Source organism: Anas acuta, chromosome 1 (assembly GCF_963932015.1).
Source record: "Anas acuta chromosome 1, bAnaAcu1.1, whole genome shotgun sequence".
Taxonomy (NCBI): domain Eukaryota; kingdom Metazoa; phylum Chordata; class Aves; order Anseriformes; family Anatidae; genus Anas; species Anas acuta.
The window spans coordinates 73,311,839-73,324,682 of NC_088979.1; the positions used below are offsets into that span (position 1 = coordinate 73,311,839).

General features: G+C 40.6%; 1 protein-coding gene across 4 annotated transcripts in view; it reads right to left on the reverse strand.

Annotated features, from left to right (window-relative positions):
* The window catches only part of NLGN4X (neuroligin 4 X-linked), a 200,545-nt gene extending 188,408 nt beyond the window's left edge, over nucleotides 1–12,137 (reverse strand). For 2 of the 4 annotated variants that reach the window (XM_068682243.1, XM_068682233.1), the window contains exon 1: nucleotides 11,636–12,136. The gene's annotated coding sequence lies outside the window, so the exon portion shown is untranslated. Of the gene's footprint in view, nucleotides 1–11,635 lie in introns of all 4 variants that reach the window. The other 2 variants (XM_068682261.1, XM_068682251.1) reach the window with 2 other exon arrangements.
* Nucleotides 12,138–12,844: the final 707 nt, after the last annotated feature.

The following is a 12,844-nucleotide window of genomic DNA, read 5'->3' on the forward strand; positions in this document are numbered from 1 at the left end:
AGTGCAGGATCCAGCTCTTAGCCATGTTGAACCTCATCCCATTGCCCATAGATCCATCCTGTCTAGGTTCCTCTGCAGGGCCCTCCTACGCTCTGGCAGATTGACATTTCCCCCTAACTTGGTGTCGTCTGCGAACTTCCTGAGGGTACGCTTAATTCCCTTGTCTAAATCATCAATAAAGATATTAAAGAGGGTGGGCCTCAACACTGACCCTTGGGGAATACCACTTGTGACCAGTCACTAGCTGGATTTCACTCCGTTCACCACTACTTTCTGGGCCTGGCAATCCAGCCAGTTTTTAACCCAGCAAGGAGTGGATCTGTCCAAGCCATGGGCTGCCACCTTCTCCAGAAGAATACTGTGGGAGACAGTGTCAAATGCCTTGCTGAATTCTAAGTAGACTATGTCAACAGGCTTTACCTCATCCACCAGGTGGGTCTCCTGGTCAGAGAAGGAGATGCACCTGGTCGTGTAGGACTTGTCTTTCATGAACCCATGGTGGCTGGGCCTGATCCCCCCACTGTCCCACATATGCTATGTGATTGCATTCAAGATGACCTGTTCCATCATCTTTCCTGACACTGAGTTCAGGCTGACAGGACTGTAGTTCCCTGGGTCCTCCTTACAACCCTTCTTATAGATGGGCATCACGTTAGCAAGTCTCCAGTCAGCTGGGGACCTCTTAAGATGACCATAACTGCTGACAGATTATGGAAAGCGGCCCAGCAATCACATCCACCAACTCCCACAGCACACTCACACGGATCTTATCTAGCCTCATGTACTTGTGACAGTCGAGGTGGAGCAGCAGGTCTCTGACTGTTTCCAGCTGAACTGTGGGGAGTTTCTTCTGCTCCCTGTCCCAGGATTCTGGGTCAGGAGATTGAATACCCCAAAGACAAGTGGTCTGGCCAGTAGAGACAGATAAAAAGAAGGCATTAAGAACTTCAGCCTTTTCCTTATCCTCAGTAGTGATGCTCCCCCAGCATCCAGTAAAGAATAGAGTTTTTCCTTGGCCCTCTTCTTGCCATTAAAATATTTATAAAAGCATTTTTTATTATCCTTTACTGTAGTGGACAGGTTGAGCTCATACTGAACTTTTTTCCTTCTTGATTTTTTCTCTGCAAATGCTGGCAACTTCCTTGTACTCTCCCCAAGTTTTCTGTCCCTTCTTCCACTGTATTTTTCTCCTGGACACTCAGCAAAAGTTCCCTGTTCAGCCGTGCCCATCTTCATCTTATGTTCATCTTATGGGGCATAAGGGCAGCCTGCTCCTGTGCCTTTAAGACTTCCTTCTTGAGGAGCATCCAGCCTTCCAGGACCCCTCTGCCCTTCAGGACTGACTCCCAGAGGACTCTCCCTATGAGTGTCCTGAACAATTCAAAGCCTTCTGGAAGTCCAAGGCAGTAGTTTTACTGACCCCTCCCCCCTGCCCCCCCGACTTTACCAAGGGTAGAGAACTCTACCATGTCATGGTCACTCTGCCTAAAACAACTGCCTACCACCACATGTCCCACCAATCCTTCTCTGTGAACAGCAGGTCTAGCGGCACACCCCCTCTGGTAGGCTCACCAACCAGTTGAGTCAGGAAGCTGTCTTCCATGCACTCCAAGAACCTTCTAGACTGTTTCCTCAGGGCTGTATTTTATTTCCAGCATATGTCTGGGAAATTAAATCCCCAGGAGAACAAGCACTGGTGATTGAGGGACTTCTGCCAGCTACTTATAGAACACCTCATCCATCTCTTCATCCTGGTTTGGCAGTCTGTAGCAGACCCCCACTAGGATGTCCACCTTCTTGGCCAACCCCCTGATCCTTATCCATAGGAACCCTACATTATCATTCCCAACTCTGAGCTCAACAGCATCAAAACACTCTCTCATATAGGGAGCCATGCCACTTCACCTCCTTAGGTTCCTGTCCCTTCGGAAGAGCTTGTAGCCATCCATTGCAGCACTCCAGTCATGGGAGTGGTACCACCATGTTTCAGTGATGACAACTAGGCCACAGTTTCCCTGCCACTTAATGGCTTCCAGCCCCTTCTGTTTGTTGCCCATGCTCCATGCATTGATGTAGACGCGCTTCAGCTGTGCCATTGGCCTCACCCACAACCCTGGAACTGCTCCCACAGGCTCATCTCTACCAAGCCTCTTTTCCCACCCTGTCCCCCTTCATACATAGTTTTATTTGGAGAAAAAAATATTTTAAATGATTATTAAGAAGAAAATCTTAATCGTACTCTTCTTTCAAAGAGTACAATCTATAACCCTGTAGAATGACATTGATACTGAGAATTGTATTTTCATTTTTATCCATATAGTGAGTGTATTTATAGTATATTGCACCCCCTTAGACAAAACCTAACTCTGATCTTCCAAAACATCCCTCTTGTAATTCTGTCTTGACTCTCCAGAACTCTACAGGCTCTTCAGAACATTTACTGTAATTGCTCTCACTATTCTACTTTCCCTGCTCTAGTATCTTTACTGTCCCTATTTGTCATCCCCTAATTCCTACACTTGCCTTACATTCTCAGTCTTTCTTTAGTGAGTGTCCTGTATTTGTTTTGAGAATCTACCCCCAATGGCAACTTACTTCTTACCTCATTCCTTCTTATCTCTTTCTTCTTTTTCTATGAAAATCATATTCAATGTTAACCTTTCTTTGAAACTGCTAATCTGTCTGCAAGGCATTGCATGTTTATAGTCTTTGACAAGGAAGGATATTTTGAGGCAATACAAAGTATTAGAAGGACAAACACCAAACCAGGCTAGGAATTTGGGGTGGGGAAAGGGGGAGGGATGGGTGTCATTTGAGAAACATCCCTTATCTTGCACAGAAGGAAAGGCAAAAAATAGAATGAAGTCTCCTCATCTTACACGTAATTATTCCATTCTTAGTTTTCAGGTCTTAAGAGACAGAAGGGGTGTTAAACACGCTACCGATACTGTTCTTCCAAAGAGGAATTCAACCATTACTTCATCACCCTTATTGACTCTTCTTGCTCCAGACAGTATCTTCTCCAACCTCAATACAATTCCTTGTCAAAACAAAATAAACAAACAACAACAAAACAGCTTACTATTTGGTAACATGGCTAACTGGCTTCAGAAAGCAGTGAAGTATCAAGCCTATACAAGTATTAACTCTCCAGGGGCAAACAGAAACTAAAACCTACTATGGAAATGTGTTTCTGTGAAGTGTTATGGTCCAGTGATTGTAACTCATATACCAAGTTCAAGAGTTACTTAGCTTTCCATTCTTATCTGATAGCTAAGAGAATTCAGCACACTACCACTATTACAATTGCTCCCATCTTGTGTTCTCTCAGCATTGCTTGTGTAACTTCTATATTGTTAATGTAATTTCTAGTGCCAGAACAAGAAATCCTTTACAAATCCTTTACAAAATCCTTTACAAATCCTTTACAAAAAGGCACTCAAATTCAGCATATCAGAAATGTGAATATAAATCACTCAAGAGAAAAGAGTTTTTTGCTCTAGCTATTGAAGCTGCCACCATCATATTGACCATTATTACACCTTTAATAATTCATAAATGGGAGAAAGCTTTGTGAGGGATCTGGGATAAATTAAAAACTTAAAATTAAAAACTTAAGAGAAATTAAAGAAAACAGAGTATTTGCAGGCAAAGCATAAACAAGGAAAATGAAAGATTGTAACTACGTGTTCTAATTTCAGTTTTCCAGAGCCAAAACTCTTAGACAAGATAGATTTAAGCAGGAGGACAATTCACTAGAACATTTTATTTCTAAAGTAAATAGAGAATGGAGAATTCAGACTGATAATTCCACTGAGAAATATCTATTTACAGTACAAAATAGATAAAAAAAAGTACAAAAAAGTAAATATCTATATTACAGTACAAATAAAAATGGGTCAGCTCTTCTAATAGACAGCTACTTTCACTTATACTTGCAGTTTACTCCACGACCATGGCAACTCATTGTAGAATAGCGCTACAAGCTAACTACACCAATAATTCATAGCATTTCAGTAACATCACACCTCTGTACCAGATCAGGACAGAAAAATCATTGCAGTATGTCTTTCACAGTCCTGTAAACTGGAGAAGCTGGCAGCCCATGCCTTGGACAGGTACACTCTTTGCTGGGTTAAAACTGGCTGGATGGCTGGGCCCAGAATGTGGTGGTGAATGGAGTGAAATCTAGCTGGTGACTGCTCATGAGTGGTGTTCCCCGAGGGCCAGTGTCACCGTCCCTGGGGGTGTTTAAGAAAGGGTTGGACATGATGCTTAGGGACATGGTTTAGTGGGTGACATTGGTGGTAGAGGATGGTTGGACCAGATGATCTTGAAGGTCTTTTCAAACCTTTATGATTCTATGAGTCTTACTGTCTCTTTACTCTATTCTTTATATATAGGTGCCAGCTGACCTGCATTACCAAATTCCTACAGCATTGCATTTGAAATTTTATCTATATGTAAAGATGGCATCAAACTGATATAATCTCTAAGCATTTTTTTCAAAAGTCATAATTCAAGCACAGTTCATATACAAGATCTTGAGAAAAAGAAAGGCTTAAGAAATGCAACATTAAAAAGTAATGTTTCCTTAATAACTAACCTCTTTAGATGGAAGCAATACCTCCACCTTTCCACTATAACTTCTGCACCTAATCAAAGTATTATTACAATGAACGTGAAATTAATATGCTGCATCTTACTTGAAGAGATTAATTCCAGATCCAAGGTTAATATCCAGTTTCAATAAATACTAATATTTCATCCTTCAAAAGAAGTGAATCTGCATCATCTGCCCCATAATTCACCACCTGCAGATTGGAAACTACAGACACTGAACAACTCTAATTTCAGCAGCAGACCTACTGCTGGCTGTGTTAAACAAATTCACAGCCTTGGGCACCACAGCTCATCTGTCAATCTGTGCATATTTTGCAGAAAGTTCTACTTCCACTCACTCCATTGTGTATTGAGAACTTATCTTTGCTTTCATGTAGATGTAAAATGCAGCAGGAAGACATTTCAACAATTACATTATTGATAGAGATATATTTGGCTTGGGAGACTCCAACCAACAAATCAGTGACTACATACTTGACTGAGATGCAATGCTCTATCTGATGAAAGCTGTCCTGAAGTACTGTGCTGAACCATCTGCTCTAAATTTTGGGTGAAGGGAACATCTAATACAAGAATAACTCACTAGGTGCTGCTTATGGCTGCCCATCAGCATTTCAGTGTTGCTGCAATTCTTTGGCTTATGCCTGAGATATCCCATGAAACACAGAAATAGTCCTATTCATTACTAGTTTCAGAGAGTTTTAGTAATGGCAGATGTACCAATGATTCACAGCAAATCAAAGAAGGTAGATCATAAGTCAAATTAGAAGTACATTTCCTATATATTTTTTATTTTTTGTAACGTGTCTTTATATGCGCAAGTACTTGAAAGAGATATTTCACAGGTAGGGGATATAGATTTGTGGAGAATAATAAATAAAGTAGTAGACAATAAGTGATATGTATAAAATATATTCAGAAAACAAACAAACAAAAAAAAAAACAACAAACAACAAAAACATCATTATATTATTGACAAATTTTAAGTAATAGCTTGCTCCACTTTTTAATATTAGAGGTCTGTGTAATGTCTGCAAAAAAAAAAAATATTTAATAGAAGAAAAGCTAGCTGCTACTACTTTGCAAGTAGCTGTTGAAAAAAATAATTGTCTAAAATCTAATTTTAATGTCTGTATAAAATGAATACATAGAAATAAACACAAATAATCTGGTTCCATTCCAAATTCTACATTTCAAAATCACAGTGCAAAAGTATGATATATAATGTATTGTGTGTCTATTTGGAAAAAGAAGAAAAAAAAAAAAAAAAGGTCTTTGGAGATTATTACAGCATAACCTTCCTTGCAGGAAAAAAAAAAAAAAAATCATCATAAAAATACCAAACAGAGGAGTTATTAAAGTTTGGCCACTACTACTTCAAAAGTGCTCAAAAGCTTAAAAAAAATATATATATTGTTATAGAAAATGTACGTAATTTGTTTAAGTTCAGTTCATAACAGTTCTAAACAGTTTTTGGAAGGAACACTTGTTGGCATTAGCTTGTCTATTTTTCACTAAGAGTCCAAAACTGACTCTAAGAAGCTTCTAAAGAATCTTGATCACCAACCCAGAAATGGCTGGCAATGATATCACAACATCACCACATGATGGCACTGATCGACATGGCTGGTCAGTTGTACTAGGACTATGAATTTGATAGAAAAAGTACAGAGCACAGTACCAACAGTTTGAAATCTGGTTCCTTCCAGGTCTGAACTGGGCCTGTTACCAACATAAATGCTAAAGCAATAAGTATTTTCAAAATAATCAACCCATTAGACAACTTCAAGCAACACTTTGGGACACAAATGACTGTTTATGATTTTCCTCTTCTGGCTATAGTAGACTTCTTTTAAATGACAGTGGCTACCTGACCTTGGAGAAAAAAAGGAAATGCCTTACCTCTGAAATAATTTGTACTGAGAAGCAGTATGCTACCTATTTTTGTCTACTGCATTCAACAAATTCAAATCTGAAATATACTACCAGAAGTTTACTACCATCAAAACATAACACTACAGTCTTACACATTTAATCTATCATCCTTTATGGAGAAATATCAAAGTGGCTTAGTCTCAATGATTTGTGTAATCAGTATACAAAAATATTTTTCATTATATTAATTATATTAAAAAAAATCAAATAAAAGTAAATAAAAATATTTTAATTCATTCTACTTAATAAATCAAGTCATCTACTTCAGAAGTAAATATAATTGCATGTTGGCTAATCAAAGAAAATAAAAAACATTATATTGTGCAAATACTTTATTGTTACATTAAAAGAAACAATCTTTAATATGATTCTGTTACAATCTATGCAATATTTAAAAATAGTCCCTCTTCAAACAATAAAAATGAATGCTTTTAAATGAAGTTATACAAATAAGAGAAAATTGTGACAGCTATGCAGTACTCATGTTTTCCGATATAAATATTTTTTATATTTATCAACTATAACTCAAATATTTTTCCTAATAAAAAATGCCACTCACTTTCAAAGCTTATGTCTTGAAAGCCTAAACTTCCCCATCAAGTTGCAAGTCTCTAGGAGTACATAAACAACAGAAGACAGACAAGCATAGAAAAGACCTAACCCTCAACTGAAGCTAGTCAGCAGTATGCACTTACCAAAATACATCCTATGACACTAAGTGGTGTGTGGGCTCAGCACAGAAGACAGCAGAAAGGAAGAATTATACATTGTGACATCAGTGACTACATTTTATTTTTAGATTATTACAGTACAGATCTGAACATTCTTAGCTAGGGATCACTCCAGCATGTGGTAATGCATTTGGTTTGAATTAGCTATGCTTGTGGTAAAGCCTCGCTGCAGATCTCACATAAAATACCATCTTCTAGAAGGGCTGCTTCTATTCTCACGCAAGTTGTGCATGCAAAACATAAAGTATCTCTGGGCCATATACATCTTACTTCTAAGGACAACATCCAGAAAGAATTCCTCCTAGTTTACATGGTATGAAGAGAGATGAGTTTGAATGTAGTATCTTCAGAATAATTTCCTACTCTTTGGATCCACTCACTACAAGCAGTTTACAAACTGTATTTTTCAATTTTATTTTCTCTAACCTTAAATGAGTTTCAAGTTGTGAAAACTTGAATAACACTGTGCTTCATTTCAATCAAAATAACTTTGCAAGAGTATTACCAATAAACCTAATTTTCCTCTACTAGACAGCAATGCCTTCTCTTGTGTGGCTTTTTTTTTTTCCCCCAAATCCAATCTGAGGACTTCTAAAACAAATACGATGAGAACTAGAGAACTATTAAAAGGTGACAGAGTTGAGTACATAACCCTGTCAGATGTGGGGATCGAAATGGCTCACAGCATAAATGCTTTACAAACATTGCTTGAGTGCACCTGAGCTGAACTGTGACAGAGGATAGCTGCAGTTGGAAATGAGAACCTTATATTGATTTTTGCAGCTCATGTTTATGTTTTGGTTTTATTAGGATTTTTTTTTTTTTTTTTTTTTTATAATCCAGTGCACATAACTAACCAATCTTACTCATTCTGAAGAAATCTTGAATCTCGGTGACAAGTCTTCGAGTGACAGAATGACTAAATTATATGCTGGTTATAGCATGATGCTTATTCCTGTCCTACCCAGGTGGAGCTGTTCTTTACACTATGTGATTCAGCCATCAAATAGCAGCATGCGTGTTTGAAAGGCCAAGAGGAGGCTGTATTGAGAACCTGTCAAAAACAAATGTGCAAACCTCTATGCAGCAGTCAGTAAATGTTCCTTGAATCACTCTTTTGTTAAAAAAAAAAAAAAAAAAAAAAAAGTGAAACAAATCCTTGTTTCTGTATGATATCTGTAACACAAAGCTTTAGTTAAACAGCTTTCCTTTCTGCCTTGTGTCTTCATTTCTACAAGACAGATCTTCAACTGAAGGATGCCTATTAAGATGAAGATATTTATCAAATGTATAAACTGTGAAGTGAATTAATCTACCCAGGAATGTGGGACTATCTAAAAAAAAAAAAAGCCACGCCATGAGGCTTGCTTTCATTTGAATGTATTGTGATACCTTTAAAAACATTAAACTTCATTACTGACCACCACCCCTAGCTGAAAAACAGAAATAATCAGAAACTTTTGTATTTACAGTCTACATGTTTGTAGTACAGCACTTCACTTTAAAACAATACCAGGCAAGTAATCACTCCATCTAGAAACATAGAAGGAAGAAAATGTATTTTCCTGTCTACATATATGCTTTACAGTAGAGATCAAGACTAAAAGGTGTTTATATTCAAAGGAAAATAAATAAATAAATTAGACATGAATCAGAATCCTCCTGAGGACCAACATGTTTTGGATGCCAAAATGAATTTAAGTTATAATACTTGGTGCAACTTAATAGGTTGCACTTGCATACAGCATACCAACAGTGATTGCACCTATATGGTACACAGGCATATGAATAGAGAAAAAAGAGCAATAACAGCTCCATTTATACACAAAAAAGTAATAATTTCAAGATGCTAGGAATAAGTAAGTCAAAAAAAAAAAACAACAAAAAAAAACCCTATTCTCAGAAAATTGCATGCCATTGTAGACATTATAGATCTTGCTGTGTTTGAGTTACCAGAAACTGCACGGCATGTTTTCATGCTCTCAGTCTTTAGTGTTTATTTGGAATAGGATTCATAAGACAATGCGTATAACCCATTACTCAGAAGAAAAAAAAAAAAAAAAGTCCTGCATATCCACATAGGTATTACCTACACAGAGGTCTATATAGATGCTATTAATTGGTGCAATATCAAATACATATTTTGTAAGTAAAATGAAATGTAAGGTTCATTAGACATATGAAATCAGTTCACTGCTACAAAGCAAAGTTGTGCTTTCATCCAGGAATTAAAATTAATGGAAGTAATTCATTATTTTCTTATGGTGGCAGAAAACAAGTTTATTTCTTTAGTGCTAACAAAAGATGTATACTTCTAATAATTAATAAAGTTAATTTGTGTCCCATTGGGTGTGAACTATTGCCTTTCCATTTATAGGAGATATTTAAGGTGGCAGCTACATTTATGTTTCAGGAAGAGAATATACCAGAGATTTCCATTTGGGTCGAACAGAGTTTTGCTTTCTAATCACCTACTTCTAAAAATATGCATGTATACCCCTAAGATTAATAATAATTTAAAAGCAAAAGTCAGTCTAGAATTTGCTCTCAACACTGATCAATCATGATTAAAGAGCTTTTTTTTTTTTTTTTTTAGTGGCAATGGCTTGTTTTTAAATACAAACCATCTGAGCGTGTGATTGCATTCATGCCATCATTTCGCTCACAAATCCTATACATGAATAAATAAATAAATAAATAAATAAAACCATCGTTTAAACGTCCACATCCGCCGCTGCTCCGCTCCCTGTACTACCAAGGCTTTAAAGGTTTAGACCGCCGCACCTGAGGACCTGAGGTGCACCGCGGCGCTCCTTCGCACCTCAGCCTGCCTTTGGCGGCGCCTGGACCCCCCCAGGCCGCTCTTCCCCGCTCCCCCCGCTCCCCGCTCCCGGCCGCCAAACTTCCCTCCGCGCCTCGCGTTCTGCCCGCTCCTGGCACCGCATCGAGGGGGACGGAGACGGAGACGGGGACGGGGACGGGGACGGGGACGACGGCAGCAGCAGCGGGCGCGGGCCCACACCGCCACCTCCTGGCCGCGCCCCGCCACGGCCGCGCAAACTTCCTCTCTCCCCACGCGGAGAGCCGAAAGCGGCCAAGTTTCCCCGGCGGGGGGGTAGTGCGGGGGGGAGGTCGAGTTGCTGGTTCCCCCTGGCCCCCCGCGCCGCCTGCCGGGCGTCCGAAAGGGCCGCGGGGCCGCCCCCGCTCGGCGGGGCGCGGGGGGTGGCGACGGCCTTTCCTCAGGGAGGGGGCGCAGCCCTGGCGCCTCCCGCCGCCAGCCCCCGCCTCGCCCGCCCCCGCCCCAGCTTTGCAGAGAAGCCGATTTACTGTCGGTCGAGGTGGGGGTGTGCTTTTTTTTTTCTTCTGCTTTTTTTTTCCTTTTTTTTTTTTTTCCCCCCTCCCTCCCCCCCCCACCCTCCGCCGCTGCCGCTCCGCGCATACTGGTGCTGGCTCTCCCCAGTGCCAGTCCCCGCTCCATCACGTGCGGGAACCCATGCCCATCACAAAAGCGGGCATTTTACCCGAGCCCGGAAAAGGAACGAAAGAAAGGGAAAAAAAAAAAAAAAAAAAAAAAAAGAATAGCTAAACCAAAAGCGGGTGCACAGCTTAATCCAAGAGCCAAGATTTCCTCTGAACAGCCACCTCCCTCGTTCTCTCCCCCCCCTCCCCTCCCCCGCCATCCTCCCCCGTCCCCTTTCTCTTTTTTGTGGCTGTGGTGGCAGCGAGGGAAGTGGTTAACCAAAACCCGACGTGTTGGTTTTGTATTTCCCTGAAAACCACAGGCGCACACAGAGCATGAGGTACTGCTCCAGCCCCTCTCCGCGCTTGCAGAAAACTGTGGCTTCGCTCTTTCTCTCCCTCTCTCTCTCTCTCTCTCTCTCTCTGTACTGCAGATATTTTTCCCTCCTCTCCTCCACACTCTTCTGTTTATTCGGCTGTAAGGCAGAGCTACTTTGTAAACATCTCACACAGAACCCCAGAGCCTTTCCAAATAGCTGATTGCAGCAAAATGTCTCCAAACAAATTATGGTGCAAGGGGGCTATGGGGGTCGAGACCAAAGCAGATAAAAAATAAATACATTTGCATATATACACATATGTGACATCGAGATCATGTATGATGGTGGAGATGGCAGAAAGTATTGCTTTATAATGATGGGAAAAGTAAAACCACAGACGACTGCAGCAAACTGCTCGCCCTTTGCCAGAGTACCAACTGCAACACCTCTCCCCCACCCCCGCCGGGAAAAAAAAAAAAAAAAAAAAAAAAAGGAAAAAAAGGCAACTGAAAAAAATGAAAAAAAAAAATGAAATGAACATGCAAACGGTAAACCCAGTACTCCTACCTTAACACTGGAATAGCTGCAGAAGCATAATGGTCTTTTTAACACAGCCAGATTCTTTCAGGAAATCCTCTCAGGGTATCATGATGCAGCCGGGATTATTCACACAAGATTCCTGCTCTCCTTTTTGGAATCCAACGCGATTTGCTTCTCCAAAGGAATGCAACGACCACGAAGGGGATAAAAATTAAAAATAACAATAGGAAAAACAACAACACTGGATCTGAAAGAAACTCGTGTTCTCACTTGTCAGCAACCTACATTCAGGCAGAAAATTCATTACAATCAGTGCAAGAGAGAGAGTTGGGTCTGCGAGTAGGAGCTGTGATTGCCTATGCAGAGAGACGGAGCCGGGGAGAGACTGATCTGCAAGGCAAGGCAAGCTGGGAGAGGGGGAGAGAGGTCCAGGCTGTACCAGGCGCTCTCCTCCTGCTATTGGACCAAACTGAATGAAATTTACAAAGCCGGCAGCCAATAGCTCTCCGTAGTCTCCCCATCACTACAGAAACCGTATCTCCATCCACAGCCTCTCGCGAAGAGCATCGCATCCCGGTTTGAAGCGTCAGTGGCAGGGCTGGCCAGGGCCTGGGGGGCTGAACAGGTGGGCACCTTGCACACAGAGAAATAAACATGTGTTTTCGTATGTGTGTGTGCCGGGGGAGGGGGAGGGGAGGTGCTCACACAGCTTGGACTGTTACTCTTCCTGCTTCACAATAACCAAGACTGCAAGTGCAGTCTTGGTTAACCCTTCAAGACAGCAGTTTCTCCACTGTCAGCCTGTTGTTACCAAATTCACCCGTAGGCTGTTACACTGAGCTAACAGTTTAACTGTATATCAGTCATCAAAGTGTTTTAGTTTTGTTCCCTTTCCTCCTATATAAAAACAAGAGAGTAGACATTGCTCAGTTGTGATTTTTTCTTTTGTTTTTTATTTTGTTTTTGTTTACATAAGGAGATTAGTTTAATGTCCTATTTTAGTCAGCTAACCATTGTTGTGAAGGTCAAGCATAAAGGCTGAAGAAAGGGCTCCATGGTTATTGCTCTGCACTGCCAAGTACAGAGTCACTTCCTGTGTACAATTTCAGACTAAGGCTGGTGTAGCAAAGATGTGCTCAGGCCTCCAACAGATATGCCTTATTTCACTCCTCAGCATGTTCCTTTGAACATTTTAGTAACAGTTAACATTACCAGAGTGTAGGACCCTGAACTGAA